This window comes from Cervus canadensis, chromosome 2, assembly GCF_019320065.1.
Source record: "Cervus canadensis isolate Bull #8, Minnesota chromosome 2, ASM1932006v1, whole genome shotgun sequence".
NCBI lineage: Eukaryota > Metazoa > Chordata > Mammalia > Artiodactyla > Cervidae > Cervus > Cervus canadensis.
The window spans coordinates 27,995,977-28,013,835 of NC_057387.1; positions in this window are offsets into that span (position 1 = coordinate 27,995,977).

Below are 17,859 nucleotides of genomic sequence, written 5' to 3' on the forward strand. Positions count from 1 at the left end.
GATTTTCTGGGGCCCTCCTGGCCAGAAAAGCCTTTCCATATCCCATTTCTTGTTTGTAGGAAAAAGGCTTTCAGCTTCTTATACATTCCAAACAGTTACTGGTTAGGAAAGTGAAGGAACTCCAAAAGAAACAAAAGTTCAGTGATGGGGTAGAGGCCTGGTTCCTCCCTGGGGATGTGTTAACAGTTTGCTACATATTCTGAGTTATTCCACAGGAACTAAGGCCTCCATCCAGGTAGAGGATGGTAACTTCATGCTGAATACTAGCACAAGGACCCCAGGCTCGTTGGAACCAGAAGGCCGACAATTGAGATTTCTGGAATAGCACCCGTTACTTCAACACCAACCAGTCAGAGGAGGGTCATACACCCTGCCTCCCTCTCCCCAAGTTTTGTCTATAAAGACCTCTCCCTGAAGCCTATCAGGGACTTTGGGTCTTTTGAGCATGACACACCCATTCCCCTTACTTGGCCGTTGCAATTAAGCCTTTCTCTGATCCAAGCTCTAGTGTTAGTTTGGTCTCAGGCACAGAAAATGGGTTCAACAACACTGGATTGGTGAGCCTCAGTGTTGAGGGGACTCTTGGGCACACATGTTGGTGGAGTTAACATTTGAGTTCCAGGCACCATGGTAGGAAATATTTTCCCTTCGTCCCCACATTTGTTTCAACGTTTAGCGGATTAATGAGCTGAAGCTGTGGTTGATTTTCTGAAGCCCATGCTCCAGGGCCCACTGAGGACCCACAGCTATCCGAGGCTGGCCTAGGGCACTAGCGCTTCACTACTGCACTCTGCACAGGGCGCCTTACACCGCCTCAGCTGTGGGAAGGCCCCTAATGCCCAGCTCCCAGGCCCACCTCTGTCCCAGCATTTCCTTCTGCTACCAGTTTTATAGAGGTCTGCTCTACTGTTGGCGTTTCTTTTGCTTTACTATTCCCCTGCTCCTCTTAGGAAGGCTCAGTGAGTCTCTGACAGCTTAACCCTAAGTGGTCTGTTCTCTTAACCACTGCCTGCTGGAGTTAAATGCTGTCCTTTCTTTTTCGCTTTCTGTCATTTAAAAAGAGATAGTGTTTTTCATTTTGGCTTTGAAACTTCCCAGGGAGAAAGACACTTAATGAGATCTGAGTGTGCTTAAGTCATGTAATCGTTGATTACACAAGTCATGACCACCCTCACCTTCCCGTCAGATCATCCCACCCAGGAGAGGTTCCCGTCAGGCCAGCATTCAATGACAAGCCTGATCTGACTGTAACTAGCCTGTCTCACTCTGCTGTGGTTAGTCTTACTTGTGCTGCATCTTCCTTTGTGCATGCTAAGTCGCTTCAGTTGTGTCCAACTCTTTGTGACCCCATGGACTGTAGCCCGCCAGTCTCCTCTGCCCATGGGATTCTCCAGGCAAGAACACTGGAGTGGGTTGCCATTTCCTCCTCCAGGGGATCTTCCCAACCCAGGGATCGAACCCTGCATCTCCTGTGTTGGCAGGCGGGTTCTTTACCACTAGCGCCTCCTGGAGAGCATCTTCCCTTAGTGTCCCTTACACTGGTTTCATGAGCCAATATGTGCATTCCCTCAGGACACAGACCCCGTCTCATCTCCCCTTAAAATGACTGCATCATTTTACACGAATTCCTGGTGTTGCTCCCTTAAGTTGGTCCAGCTTCCCTAGCTCTTTGGCCCAGTGGTCCTCCAAGTCTACAACTGTTAGTGTATTATTCCCCCAACTGTCCTCACTACAGAGCTTAACAGATGTAGGTTTAAGAGAGCACCTCTCAAAGAATTTCCCAGAGCCCAGCTACTTCTAGGGAAGTCATTTCCTTCTTCTCCCTCATTTTCATCTGTTCGATTTCATCGAATGCCAGCCCTGTTTTCTGACCTAGTAACAGGTAAAACTCCCACTTTCCCACTCTATTTCCTCCCTTCTCTTATGTCAGCCTATCTAACCTTCTGAGATTTCAGCTTTCCTTCAAAGTATTACTGAGCAAGGACTCACTACCTAAACCACATAGAGGCTAAAGTTTGAGGAAAAAGAGAGTTTTATTGCGAGGTCAACTGACATGAGTGACAGGACTCCAAAATCTGTCTCCTGGATCTGGGGCCTGGGCTTAAATTTAAAGGGTTAGAGGATTTTCAAACTTGGAAGCTGATTGGCTAGTTTTGAATTAGTCCATATGAGTCACTGGTGCTGCTGGAAGCCAGATTGTCCTTGTTGGAGGACTTTTTAAAGGGCTCCAGTTCTAGTTTTTAGTTCCTTGGATTGAAGATTCTTGGTTCTGAGATCATTCAGGAGACTGGGGTTCCCTCTTGCGCATGTGCCATGTTGTTTATGTAAAATAACTCCAGGTTTGTTTAATCAACAACCAACTTAAAGAGGCAAAACCAGTTTGAGTTTTATATGGTCACTGTTTTATATGCTGTTTTAAAAGGAAATCTGTCTCCTTCTATTATTTAATTGGCCTTATTTTCATTTTTAATCTTCCACTACCCTGAGTGTGAGAATGAGGCATGTTTTTAAAACTGCTCTTCTTCTTCCTTGATTTCTTGAGAAAAATCTGACTCCTAAAAGTCAGAAGATTTCATGCACAGGCCTTTTATGTTGCTTTCTTATTCTTTGGTTTTATAATAATTTCACTCAACTGTTTTTCTTTCTGTCTCACCCAAGAAGCTGCTGTATTGTCTTTAAAATAAGGCCCCCCATTCTTCTTTGTTCCTTCATTAATAAACACTATTTTCTCTGTCTCTCTTATACTTTAGTAAAACATTATTACACAAAAGCTCTGAGTGATCAAGCCTCATCACTGGCCAGGGATTGAATTCTTCTTCTCCGGAGGCCAAGAATCCCAGAATCTTTTGTGGTTCAGCAGCAACCTTTCATCTTGGGGGCTTGTCTGGGATTCTTCAGGACAAGGTAAGGATGCTTGGAGCTCTAGTTCTTTGTTCTCCTAGCAAACATGTTTTCTGCTGTACTTTACTGTCTCTATGGTGTGTTTGTGTGAATGACACCCCCTGTGCAAAGCAAGTGAGGAGCCCTGCTCTGTGGTTCCCCAGTAACTTCATCAGCTTATGGCAGAAACGCTGTCAGGGGTTTATACCGACCTGCGAATGGACTTCCCTGGTGGCTCAGACGGCAAAGCATCTGCCTACAATGCAGGAGACCTGGGTTCAATCCCTGGGTCGGGATGATCTCCTGGAGAAGGAAATGGCAGCCCACTCCAGTATTCTTGCCTGGAAAATCCCATGGACAGAGGAGCCTGGTAGCAAAAAGTCAGATACAACTGAGTGACTTCATTTTCACTATCACTCATAGATGAGACCACAATCTGGGTCCTTGAAACTCCACACCACAGTTGGAGTTTATGTCTGCAAATCAGAGCCCCCACTGAGCCTCTTGAGCCTGCGGTGACCCTACAAGACATTAAATTCGGTGTTCACCACCTAATCTCTTGGCACCGAGGACAATTTAAGACAGTCTAAGAGGAGAAATGAATGCAGGGCAGCTCATCTTGTTTTTAATCGTCTCTGTCTGGTGCAATAATTTAAAACCGGAACCACCACTGCTGCTCTCCAGCGACAGGAAACTAAGCCGTGTCAGGGTACGTGGACTGGAAATGAGGACTCCCGGCCATGTGACTTCAGTATAAACTGGCAGGACCACTCTGTAAAGTTGCAGTATTTAGTGAAACTTAGGGTCCATCTGCCCTTCAACACAGAAGTTGCTGTCTGGACAAAATTCTCATGTAAGGGAACATGAGAGCATTGTTCTTGGAGAGGACTTGGAAGCAACCAAGGCTCCTCCATTAAGAGGTGGATAAATCAAGTGCAGCCCAAGATATACGACACACAGTCAAATGTTACAAGCTAAGACTAGATGATTATCGTGCAGCATAGAGGACTCCATAGACATAATGTTGATTGAGAAAAGAAACAGGTACTGTCTATGCACATTAAATACTTTAGAATAAGGTTGTAATGGAAGGGGGAGGGAGTGAGAGTGGAAATTAGGGATTTGTATTAAGCATTTTTTTTTCATTCTGATGTTCATTTATTGCAGATCTTCTCAGAGTTTTTGGTACATTGTGCATCTCCAGGAGGACCACACAATATGAAACTTTTCTGAAACATGCTTTCTTAGAAGGCTTTATTTTTGTGTAAATCTAGCATCCTGAGAATCATAGTTGGGGACTACTGTGATGGAAGAAGATAAGCTGGTACATGAAACAAGAAAAAAAATCTTGGCTCACAGAGAAGGGACTTTAGGAATTCATCTGGCCATTTCTCAACTTTCATTAAGGAAGGTGTTGTCAATGACACAATTCAAGACACATATGGAGAACTGAAAATAGGACCTTGGTCTTCTTTCGTGTAAGACAGCATTCTACTACATGGTAATATTTTCTGTAAATGCTTAAGTAAGCATTGTAAAAATTGTATTAACTATACTCTGTTATGGAGAAGGAAATGGCAACCCACTCCAGTGTTCTTGCCTGGAGAATCCCAGGGATGGGGGAGCCTGGTGGGTTGCTGTCTGTGAGGTCGCACAGAGTCAGACATGACTGAAGTGACTTAGCAGCAGCAGCATACTCTGTTAACTCTAGTACATGATCTGTAGCATTACATTTTATGGCATTACATTTACTTTTTGATTTTTTCTTTAAAACGTTTTTGATTTTTTTCTTTATAGAATAAATACAAGGTGGTTAGGTTTTATGGTTGGAAGTTAGCCTATTTTTATACAAATTTCCTAAACTACAAGTTCCATCAGAGTTAAATAGTTACCTTTTGGTATACTTTTCTTTTTGTCATATCCCTACTGATGTTGATCCCCAAGTCATATTTTAAAGGCTAACTCTCTAATTTCCTTCACTTCTATCTGCTTGGGATAATTCTGAAGGAAAAAAGAACTTAAATTGAAAAACAAGTCCTATCTATAGTAACAACTCACTTAAATTTGGGGGAAAAGAAGAAATTATGAGGCAAATCTTACATAAGCATCATGAGGATTAATGGAGTTAATATACATAAATTGGTTGGAACATTACTAGCATAAACACTATATATAAGAGTTTGTTAAATGAAATAAAAAATTTAAAAAGCAAGTAAGACATTGGTGAAGTGATGACCATTTCCTATCTACTCTCCAATAAATACAAATTCCACAGAGGACTCCAAGAGAATAAGTAGTTTTCTGCTTTTTATAGTAAAGAAAGAAGAGTCTTTTGATGCTTTTTTTTTGATGCTATTTTTTATAACCATGGAAAAAACTCCCCCAAATCTCAAAGCTTTAAATAAAACTATTTTCTTTGAAAAAGACTTGTTATTTCTTGGACAGAAAAATCAAGTGGCTTTCATTACTCACTAACAGAGAAACCACATGATTTGAGGGTAAAAACATTGCCTATTAAAACTGAGTTGTCAGCCGGCTTTCTTATTTTGAAGGTGTTGGCTCAGTCAGCTTTACAAACCACATTTTATTCCGTAAAACCTACATTTTCTTCATGTATCAGAAATGACATTAGGTGGAGAGCTTCCGGAATTTACTCCATCAAATCTTGTGAGTTACATCTTAAACTATTCTCTACAGTGACTTCTAGTTAATATTATGTGTTTGTGGCATAACTAGTAATTGAGGAGGAAGAAAATTCCAGGGGTTGTTTTCTGCACAAACATAAAGAAATTTGTGGAATTTGAAAAATTGGACTGAGAATATTAAAATCATAATGTAAATCTATTACGTTTCCCATCACCTAGCAACGTTTGTCATCATAAGACTTTTGATGGCAAGTTTTCAAAAATAGATATTGGGAAATCCAAAGTCAAGTTTTGATGAATATTTTATTCTGTGTCTAAAAAAGGCATTCTTAAACCACCAATTCTTTCTGTGAGAAAAAAATTCTACCCTACCAAAGAGATCATATTTCAGAGAGAATAATTTGGGGATTCCAGGGACCTCAGAAACCATCAAGAGGCAAATAGAGTTATACAGTGACCACAAACCCTTCACTGCCTTGGAGAGAAAATAGCAAATGTATTTTATAAGGAAAATTAATTTTAATATGTCAAGTTTCACTTCAGTGGATCTTGCTTATTTTTTCATATTTAATGTTTTATGGAACTAGTACTATGAAAATGCCCTTTTTATATGTATAATATTTCAAAAGCCTTTAAGGAGAATGATGTCTTCTGACCCATGAATCTAGACCCAGCATTCTATTTCTCATATGTTACTAAATGCACTTTGCACTTTGTAATTTAAAGGAGTTTATTGAACTTGGAAAATTTGACAGAAGATAATAAGGTAAAGAATTTAGTAGCTCTTCTTTAACATGAATAAAATATGGCCTTAAAAATATAGATTCTCAATCTTTTTGGAGATGGTACACCAAATTGTCCTGGAACAAGGAGTGGCAACCCACTCCAGTATTCTTGCCTGGAAAATCCCATGGACAGAGGAGCCTGGCAGGCTACAGTCCATGGGGTTGCAAAGAGCTAAACACGACTGAGCACACAGCACACACCAAATTGATTGATTTTATATCTCTGTCTCATTCACGCCACTTTAATCCTTCATAGACATGCTCTCTGAAATTTTTTTTCAAGTTTATTTTGTTTGGATAGACCCTGATAAAATAGTTTTAAAAAACCATCATTTCAATTGTTGAATATATCCTGAGTAGATTTCAGAGTTAAACCTGTATATGATCAGACTACTTAAACCATGCTTTCCCTACTAATTTGCACTGGGGATCTCAGATTTCTTCAAGCCCTACCACTTTTGACTATGAGTATTCTGCCCCTTTGGGGCTTCTCTGGTGGCTCAGACAGTAAAGAATCTGCCTGCAATGCTGGAGATCTGGGTATAATTCCTGAGCTGGGAAGATTCCCTTAAGAAGGGAATGGCTACCCAATCCACTGTTCTTAGCTGGAGAATTCCATGGACAGTGGAGCCTGGTGGGACAGAGGAGCATGGGGTAGCAAAGAGTCAGACACGACTGAGCGACATTAGTTGCTCAATGTTGGTATTAACCAACATTCTGCCCCTTCATTAGCAAAACTATTTCAATTTGAACTTCAAGTGGAGAGCTATCCTGTCTAAACATTTCATTTTTCTTATTCTTTAAAATCCTCTGGTGCTATTTTGATTTTTAACAGCAACAGTAAATTTTTATTACTTTGCAAAGCTCTAAAAAGTAAGAGTTGTGGTATTTCCTTGATTCTCAGATGCCCTGATCATTTAAGGGAAACTTTTGGGGAACTATACATCTCTAACATGAGATCTCTCTTAACTTCAAAAAGCTAAGTTGTGGAAATAAAGTACAGCTTATAAGAAATTATAGTATTTGTACTGACATGGAAAAACATCTGATACATATTTTTAAGTGAAAGAAGCAAGTTACAGAGTAACATGTTAGCTAATATAACAAATAGACCCCTAATGTACACAGTAGAAGTATAATTCTTGTTCACATCACAATCCTGAGCAGGTGAACATGTTCTTGGGTTGACTCTCCTTCAAGTAGTCATGTAGAGGTCAGGCTGAAGAAAGTGTCATCATCTTCAACATGTGACTGCCTCCTTCCCAACCAGTTAGAAGCATTGTATGCATGAGAGGTTTCCATGGCCAGGCCTAGAGGAAGTGCACATCAATTTTGCTCCTGTTCCATTGGCTAGACTTGGTCATATGACCACATCTAACTGCAAGGCAGGCTGGGAAATGTATTCCAGATGTGTTCTCAGGAGGAATAGAAGAACACAGATTTTATCCTAGCAATCTCTTTTGTGTGTATATATGTATACATGTCTTACCTTCAGTAAAAATGGAGAAATGCTAGCTGTATTACTCAGGCTTTCCTAGAGAAACAGAACTTATAGGAGATCTCTGTCTCTATTGTTTCTATCCCTAGCTCAACTCCCCTGGGAATCAAAATCACTGCTGTTGAGAACCACTGACTTAATCCCTATGAATTTCAATTTCCTCATTGGTAGATTAGGGATAATATTTTTCTGGTATAACAGTAAGGAAGGCAACATTAGCTTTTATGATAAACAATCCCCAAATCTCAGTGGCTTGCATGCTAAGTCACTTTAGTCGTGTCTGACTCTTTGTGACCCCATGGACTGCAGCCTGCCAAGCTCCTCTGTCCATGGGATTCTCCAGGCAAGAACATTGGAGTGGGTTACCATGCCCTCCTCCAGGGGATCTTCCTACCCAGGGATCAAACCCACGTCTCTTATGTCTCCTGCATTGGCAGGTGAGTTCTTTACCACTAAGCCACCAGGGAGTAAAAGTTTATTTTTCGCCTGTGTTCTACCAAGGTGGTCTCGTAGCTTTCTCTGTGGAAAAATTCAGGAGCTGGGCTCCTTCCATTTTGTGAACTACATTGTATGCCCTCCTCTAACTAGGTCTTTGGAATCTTCTCTATTCAACTGAGAGGTGGAGAAAGAGGTAGGACATAGCAAGTGGGGGATTATTATGGGCCAGGCCTATAAGTAGCACATATTTCTCCAGCTTCCACTCCATTTGCCGGGACTTGGTCACTGTTAGACACCCAACAGAATCGGCATAAAGGTTTGAATAATTTGTCTTCTGATTGTGGAATGTATATGTGTCTGAGTGACTCAGGTTTCTCTCAGTGGACAGAACAAAAGAAGTGATATTGACATTGACACTGGAACTTCTTTAGAAGAATGAACGATTTCAATCCAGCCACCATTTAAAGTCTCCTGCAGGTGTCTCTGTGAGTTTACAGGGACTACTGACGGGTAGTCAGACAGAGTATCCTCGAGTTCTTTTGCTTGATATTCTCATGGAAGCCCGTGGTGCACAAGTCCTTGAGGGAAGCTACTGGCCTCTGCTGATGCTGGTGACTCTTGTGAGAGCAGGTCTTATGCCGGGAGGATGGCCACTGCAGTTGTTCCCTGCAGCTTCACAGCCCCTGCCAGTTCCCACCGGTATGTTGTAGTTACAGAAACGGAGTGATGACCCCTCTCTCCCAGCTTGGCTGTGTTTGGCTGCCACAGTCTCAGTGGTGTCAAGAATTTCACCAGAACTTTCACTGAAGCTGCTCCTTTGGCTTTCTGTCCTAACCCCTCTCTCCACAGGAGGTAAAAATCTCCTGCACAATTACCCTGCACAATTGGGAGGAGCTGGGCAAGGTGAGGAGACTGTGGCAGGGACAGAAACTTCTCATTTCCTTCCTTTTCTCTGCTACTTTAGTACCTCTGGCCCTTCAAAAACTCCTCTCATGATCAGTGCATGCAAATAGATGCCACAGGGGTCACCAGCCCACCAGTTCTGCATCTTGGGTTGGTTCCACCAGGACTGTTATGTATATATTAGATTTATGTTTATGTTAGATTTAGCACCATCTTTACTGAGAATCCCAGAGTGCACTCAAAAGGGATGACGCTGCCATTAAGAGCATCTAAATGAAGTGGAAGACATTACAGGGTAAGAAGGTGGCATCTATTGTGTCTGCCCAGTGACACAGACTTACTGCTGATTTAGTTCACGGGAACTTCAGGGCTCCTTGAGCTGAATAATACTTTGGTTACAGCATATGAGGCACACGTGATAAATCAGATGCTATTCACACTTAACTAAAGCTGTGGCTTTCTAAAATAAATCACCACCAGCAGCGATTTTGGGGAAACTAAGCCACCCACTTCATTTGTCTGCTCACTCACCCGTCCTCCAATTTAGAATGGGTACTTAAGCTCTGTCACCTAATTAGGTTAACAAGTGTTTTTAGCGAACTCAGCTTCTTACCACCTGTGATAAAGATCATATTTGAGATTTTTAAAACTCAAGTAGGAAACTTGGGGTTTCGCTTTGTTGTATTCAAGTCTATTTAGCAGACTGTAAATTTAGTCTTTTGGTAAGAAGGATGAAGGCAGTCAGTTACTCTGCTCTCACCCAGGATGGTTTCTTTTGACCCATGGAGTTAAATGTCTCTACATTTTAATTGAGTTGGCTACCTTCCAGACCTCTGTGATAACAAATAGGATAACATTTTGGAGTATTTCTGTGAGGAAATACTGTTTCTTGATGTCTAAGAGCAGATTTTTTTTTTCTTTTAATAAGGAGAAGAGTTTAAGAGAAACGTATGCATGAGTGAGTGAGGGTGAACATATGTGTGTATGTGCGTGTCTGCATATATATGAAAGTGAGTGTGAATATGAGTGCATGTGTGTGTGTGAGTGCTCGTATGTTTGTGCACATTGGTGTGTTAATGTGTGTATACATGTAAAAATATGCATGTTTGCATAAATGTGTGCATGACCTTGAGTGAGCGAGAAAGAGAGCAAATAAATGCTTAGAGAACTTTAAAAAAATCAAAGAGCTGACTGGCCTTACCTGGATCAGTCAAGCCTGCTTTTGGAATCCTCCTAATCAAGGGCTTTATCTTATCTTTCACATGCATTTGAGTCTGTTGGCTTATTTTCTTTGGAAGAGAATGGAGTCTGCTTACTCTCAGAGGGCTCCTAGGTATGTGTTACTCTCAGGGCTCTTTAAGAGACAGGAAACAAGTGGTTTCCCCCCACCGCTGCCCCCATGGATTAGTCTGCATTCATATCAATCTTAACACACAACCCTGCATCCCTTGTCCCTAGAATAAACAAACAAACAAAGCTGGTTTCTACTACCACTGAGTCTGGTCAATCCTGACACTGAGAAAGTTTGAAAGAAAAAAGTGAAAAAAGGTCTAACACTTTCTGAGTATTTATTATTTGACAGGCAACAAGTTAGCCACTTTACAGGTGAAGGAATGAGGCTGAATGAGGTTAAGTACTGCCCTAAGGCACACAGCTAGGAAGTGGTAGGGCCGAGTTTAAAATCCAGTCTATATCCTTTCCACTAACCACATTGCCTTGTGACATCCTGGGGGAGACTCAGGAATTTTTTAGTTTGTGCCCCAAAATCTTGGCCAGCACTTTGGTTAGATCAAATGTAGCTCAGATAATCATAAAGATCTTAAAAAAATAATAATAAAGGGAAGAAGAGAACTTTAAAAAAGCAAGCTCATAGACTCTTCCTCTGCAAAAATTGTGTAAAAACCAGCAAAAACTACAATAACAAAAACAACTCACCCATACCAAATAAACAATGATGTGGTTACAAATTCATGCCACAAACTTCAAAATTAGATGGGAAAAAAAAAAAAAGAAAGAAATGGGAGATTCTGGTGCAGCTCAGTGAGGCCTCAGTCAGAATTGTTACTGGGGAAAGAATGTGAGTTAACACACTCTTGAGGCTTGTCTGACCCCCTCTGTCTGGACAAAAGTGGTCTGAGGGAGTGAAGAGGAGAAGCACAGATGTGTCACAGAGAGAGTGGAGGAGACTCACCAGCCTGAGAGAACGAGAAAGAAGAGTCAAAACAAATAACCACACACACTAGTTGTCCCAGCAACAAATAGAAACTTAGCATTCTGTTGTGGTTGTTTTTTTTTTTTTTTTGGCTCAGGGGCATGTGGGATCTTAGTTTCCTGACCAGGGGTTGAACCCATGCCCCCTGCAGTGGAAGCATGAAATCTTAACCACTGGACCACCCGGGAAGTCCGAACTTAGCTTGCTTGCTTTATTTTATTTTTTGGCCATGCTGGGTCTTTGATGCTGCTCAGGGGCTACTCTCTAGGTGTGGTGCACGGGCTTCTCACTGCGGTGGCTTCTCTAGTTGCGGGGCAGGGGCCCCAGGGCTTGCGGGCTTCAGTAGTTGCGGCGCCTGGGCTCTCTAGCACAGGCTCAATAGCTGTGGTGCACAAGCTTAGTTGCGCAGTGGTTATGTGCGATCCTCGCAGACCCGGGATCGAACCCATGTCTCCTGCCTTGGCAGGCAGATTCACAACTGAAACACCAGGGAAGCCCCGAACTTAGCATTCTTGAAGACAAAAAAGAAAATAAAGGAGTCAAGATGCTTAGGGGGATCAGGAAGCCAGTCAGAAGAGAACCGGGACTCTGAGGCAAAGTTCCTCTCCTGGTATGGGAACTGTTGACACAGGGCTGACTTCACAGACACCTTCCCCTTTCCTCATCTGGCTTCTCGCTTGGGAGGGGAAGTGGAAAGGAATTCTCAGGAAGGTAGATGGGTGAAGTGAGGAAATGAACAATTTGGGGGTGATGTTAAAGCATAAGCTCTGGGGCTCCCTCCACAAGGGATAGCATTACCTCGCTGGGTGGAACAGAGCCTAGGAACAGATTTTTAACAAAATTAACAACAAAATAAAAGGAGTTAAGAGTCTATATATATAAATTTTTTAACAGTATAGAAAAAATTTTTCCTAAAGGCCAAGCATTCTTGTATCATAGACTTATTTTTTGCCCCATTCAGGTGCCACCTGTTCAATTACATACACAATGTTTTCTTTAAATCAGCTCACTTTTTAAACCTAAGAAATTTGTTTTAAAAGGAAACTTTATATCACCTAAGTTGAAAACCAATATAACTTGTCAAAATAGAATAAACTAAAATCATGGAAATAAATGAACATGGTTAAATTCTGTCTCCACATTGTCGCCTATTAAATGTACTGAACCTTAAGGCCTACTCTCTCTTTGTTAAAAGGAAGAGTAGATATCTTTGGAAACATGTTGAAGATATATGAGAATTGATTGAGACTTTCTCCTTGATTTAACCAGAAATGAAAGACAGTGAAAAGGAAATAAGTTTCCCACTATGTGATTTAGTATTATTTAATTCTATTTCCAGGTACTAATTGAGAAAAGTTGACAGAAAGGAAAAGGCCTGAGATAACAGTAAATACAAAGCAAAAAGGCTGGGAGACCAAAGCAATCAGAGAAATAATATTTGATAGTAATCAAAAACTCTCTCTTGCTGTTTTTTTCCAGTGGGGAGGATACATGAGGTTAAAATCCACCAACCAAGTGACAAAATTAGGAGTTGAGAGCATGTGGTAAAGAAATCTCATGGTACACATTTTACTATTTAAATATGTAGCTAAGACTAAATAATCTTGGGGGTTTTCTTTTGAAATATCAACAGCTAGAGTCAATTAAGACGTTCTAAAAGTGAAATAGATAATTGAGAAACTCTACTTCTTAAACTTTCCCTCTTGTTTTTCTTAACTATGAGGGGATTTTGTTTCTGTGATCTATTGTTGCATAAGAAACTATCTCAAAACTTAGTGGCTTAAAACCCAACAATCTTATATTTGATCACAATTTGGCAACTTGGGCAGAGCTCAGAGTAAGGACAATTTATCTCTACTACGCCTGGTATCAATGGGGGCTGGAGGAGTTGCTTCCAAAATGGCTCACTCATTGGGCGGGCAAAGTTGATGCCGGCTGTTGGCTGGGAGTTCCGTTGTGGCTGTTGGCCAGGTGCCTCAGTATTCCTTTTTGTTGCCTTTTCTGTGTAGTTGCTTGGGCTTCCTTGAGGCATGGTGGGTGGACTCCCAGAGGAAGGAAGTAGAAACTGCTAGTTCTACTAGCAACACTTCCACAGTATTCTATTGGTCAAAGCAGTCACATGCCAGGCTCAGATTCATGGCTGTGAGAAGAGTGACAAAGAATTTGTGATCATTGGCCACTGTATCTGTCACTACATATTTCTTGTGATGGGGCATTTCTAGTTTTACTTCAGTTTCTTTTTCATGTTAAATTAAAAAATATTAAATTGGATAATTTTACAAAAATAAACATACAGAAGTGACTGTGTAGATTATACCATTTCCGAAAAATTTACATTTACCTATCCACTCTTATATATGAATACATGCACAAATGATGTCTAGAATAATGTTTAACAATATTAATGAGACATAGCTAAATAATAATATTTAGGATGATTAAAATTTTTTTGGTGTGTATTGTTCTATTTTGTTTGAATTTCTTATATGTATTATTTTTTGGTTTCTGTTTGCTTTTCAAAGATTTTATTTTTGAGAGCTATTTTAGGTAGGTTCACAGCAAAGTTCAGAGGAAGGTACAGAGATTTCTATAAAGCCATAAAGTTGTTACCTTATTAAAATCTAGAAGGAAGCATGTTGCTGAAAAACAAATTTGCCCCTAGACAACACTCACAGTGTCAGTGAGTTGGAGATGTCCTTGTGGACCACCGAGTGACACTTTTATTGTGTAGAAGAAGAAAATGCGGTCCAGAAAATGGTTTGCTCAGGCTCGCATGCCTAACATTCAGGGAGGTATGTGGTGGGCTAACTGAGTGACCGTCATGGAGTCGTGTAAGACGTCCCTTTCCAAAATGTGAAGAAGTAAATTGATCTGGATTTTATCTAACATGAATCTTTGCATGTGGATGTAACATGTGGAGCAATAAACATGTTGTGTTTAGATAAGAACACAGGAAGAATTCAGTTACTAGTTTGATTTCTGGGCACCTTCCCATGAACTTAGAAAGGATTTCAATATAAGTTTCTTTTCTGAAGGTCCCCCAAATGCAAAAACCCATTCAGAAAGCTGGTTTACCTATGGCCTGAAAACCACCATGACATACAGAAGAACACTCCCAGGGAGAAGAACTTAAAAGTCCCTTTGAAAATGGAAGGTATTGAGGTGGGAGGTCTGGCCAGGCACTGCTGTTGGCCCAGACAAAGGGAAAGCACATTTCAGGGGCTTCAGTGAAGAAGAAGAGAGTGTATCCATTTGGTTCCATGTTGCCAATTGTGCTGCTTATCTTCTGTCACTGACTGAATCATTCCTTGAGTTTTGCTGAAAATGTTTACAAATTAATGGTAAACAGATGTCTGGGGGCTCCTGTTGATACTGGGTGGCTGGTTGTAGGGATGCTGACAATGATGGATTCCCACCCTCAAGGACCTCTTTCACTTGTTGGGGTTCCCAAGGAGGCTTTTCCTTGCCCACTAGGACTTGCCCTCCCAGGCCTGGTCTAGCCTGCCCTGGCCTTTGTGGTGCCACGCTGGGCTCCGTGTGTGTGGTCTCGGCCAGCTCTCGTCCTTACTGACTGGCACAATGTAGAGTTCACTTCCACTAAATCTTCACTGAAATTCCGCTGAAGTTATTATTTCTCAGCATCCAACAGTTCTCTGGTGACCTTAATGGGAAGGGAGCCAGCCTCCAGCAAATCTTTTCGTGAGGGGTGAGTAGCAGGACCATGAAGCCGGCAATAAATAAAGGCCCAGCGCAGAGAGTGCAGTGAGGATGGAAACCGGCTGTTTTGTCCAGCTGCATCAAGAAATAAAAATGTCTGTGAATCTATCATGTCCAATTTGCTTGCCGTTTCATTTAGAGGACATTTCCCTGGAAAGGCTAATTCTGCTTTCATTCTTGCTTCTTTCTGCCACCACAAGAGGGCTGGAGAGGTTTGGCTCTGTAATCTTTATCTCTCCCAGCCTTCTCCAATGAATGGCAGAGATTACTTCAGGAGCTAATATGATGTCTTTTTAAAAAGTTGTGTCTCATTCAGATCATGTTTGAGAAGCCGTACAAGGAAACATGATTAGCAAGCGTATTGCATTGCTCGGGAAACAATGCATCCTTTCAATAACTAACATCCCAGACACTTTAATAGTATATTCTATGTGCCAGGTATTGTATTCCACAGTTCGAAAGAGGGCAGGGAGGTGTGGAGATCTTGTGGCACTGGGAGAATTATAAGTAGCTCTGAGTAGCTAGAAGAAGGTTGCATATGATTTTTTTATTGTTTTCCAAGAGAAAAGGACAAAAACACTTTTCCTCTTGGAGTTCCCATTTTAATGAAAAGGACAGAGAAGAAAACAAATAACATGCTATATTCTTTAATAAAAGTATGTGTGGTGTCTTGAGAGCTGAGATGAAAGGAGGATTAAATTAAATCAGCTGGGAGTAGTGGAGCTGGAGGTTGGAGGGGGAGGGCAGGGAGGTTCTGGTAGGGGCGGGAGGGTTCAGAGCTCAGAAGAACACTGAACTGAGTGTGGATGGGTGAGAGCTGATTTTTCCTCAAGATAACCATGACTGAGGGGGAACTCCAGACAGTGGAAGCAGTATGTGCAGATGCTGAAATGCCTGAGGAGGCACTGCTGTGGGGAAATCGCAGATATAACACAATGTTTCTGAACAGCCAGCATGTAGACTGTGGATCCCAAAAGATCTTGTGTGTCATTGAGCGGTAAAAGCCTTAACTCTGGGGTCAGCTCTGAGCTCACACCTGACCCAACAGCGAGGTAGCTGTATGATCTTGGGCAAGTGACTGTCTTAGGGTTTTCGTTTCATTCTTTAGAAAAAGGGGACTATAATGTCCACGTCACAGATGGCCCCGTGCTAACCCCAAAGTGTGGTTTCCCTTCCCTCACTTTTCTTCCCTGGTTGTGGGGGCCCAGGTGGCCCCTGATGAAGGGCTAGGCCGGGGGCAGGCTTCCCCCAAGGGTCATGCTGGGTCCAAGACTTGAGGTGCAGTGGGGGGCCCAGGGAAGCAGAAAAGCAGTTGGACTGACCTTCACCTTGGCCGACATCCATGGCCACTCCCAGCCAGGACATCTCAGAGTTCCCCATGCTTATTTACTCTGGTGATATTCAGGGAACCCATATGGGAAGCTGGGTTTCCCAGGTGGTGCTAGTGGTAAAGAATCCACCTGCTAATGCAGGTGACATGAGAGACCCAGGTTTGACCCCTGGGTAGGGGGAGATCTCCTGGAGAAAGAAATGGCAATCCACTCCAGTATTCTTGCCTGGAGAATTCCATGGACAGAGGAGCCTGGCATGCTATAGTCTTTGGGATCACAGAGAGCGCCTTAGCACACAGATGGGAAGTTGCCAGCTCTTTAAGGCAATGCCACATTTTGAGGGGCACAGACTTCTGGAAATCCCCCCAGACACATTTGCACTCACATTAAAGCCTGCAGACAATTTCAGGGCCCTTGTGGACCCCTCTGAGGCCCATCCCTGGCCCTCAGGTAGCCAGCCTCTGATGACTTCCCAAGCAGGTGAAGAGCCATCCCCTGGGGGAGGCAGGCATGTTTCCCTGATAGCGCCACACCTTGCTTTCCTGGGTAGTAAGCGCCCATCCAGTCTCGCATTTCCCCAGCCAGAGAGCACCCCTTTTCCACCAGAATCTCATGCTGCTGCCTCTTCGCTCCTTTATGCAGTTTTCTGAGTGGCAGCAGCACACATTAGGTCATTGGAAGTGATTTTATTTGTACGCAGCAAGTGGTGGCAGGAAGCCACTGAGCATCCGCAGCCCCACGCGGGCGTCTGCGGCCATCGATCCATAGCAGCTCCAGGACCTGACCTCGCTTCATGGGCTCAGGCGCTGCGCTGGAAGGAGTTTTAATTAGAACACTGAAGTGCATTTGTCTTCTAAAGCGCATCAGGGATAAAATATTAAAAGGGCAAATACTCTTTTCCAAGAGAATGAGTTTTTCTGCCAGTGTATTTTATTGGAACAATAATCTTGACAAAATCAAAGGAACACCCAAGTTCCTGCCAGGGGAAGCTGATGAAAGGAGAGGCATTTTGTCATTACAACTACCCTTTGTTTAGCACTGAGCTTGTGCCAGCCATATTCTACATTTATTGGTTTACTTAGCCCTCCTGACAACCCTGGCCTTCACAGGTGGCTCAGTGGTGAAGAATATGTCTGACAAGGCAGGAGATGCAGGTTAGATCCCTGGGTGAGACAGATTCCCTGGAGGAGGATATGGCAACCCACTCCAGTACTCTTATTTAAATGTTAATCTCATCCAAAAACACCCTCAGAAATAATCTTTGATTAAATATCTGGGCACTAAGGCCAGTCATAAGTTGACACATAACAGTAACTATCACAACCACTTTCAACTCTATTAGGTGTTTAATCTTGTACTCACTTCCTTATTTCTTAAAATCATGCTTTTTTGTTATTCCTTTTTTTTTTCCTGCTTAAAATATTGCCTATTGGTTTTTTACCAATAGATT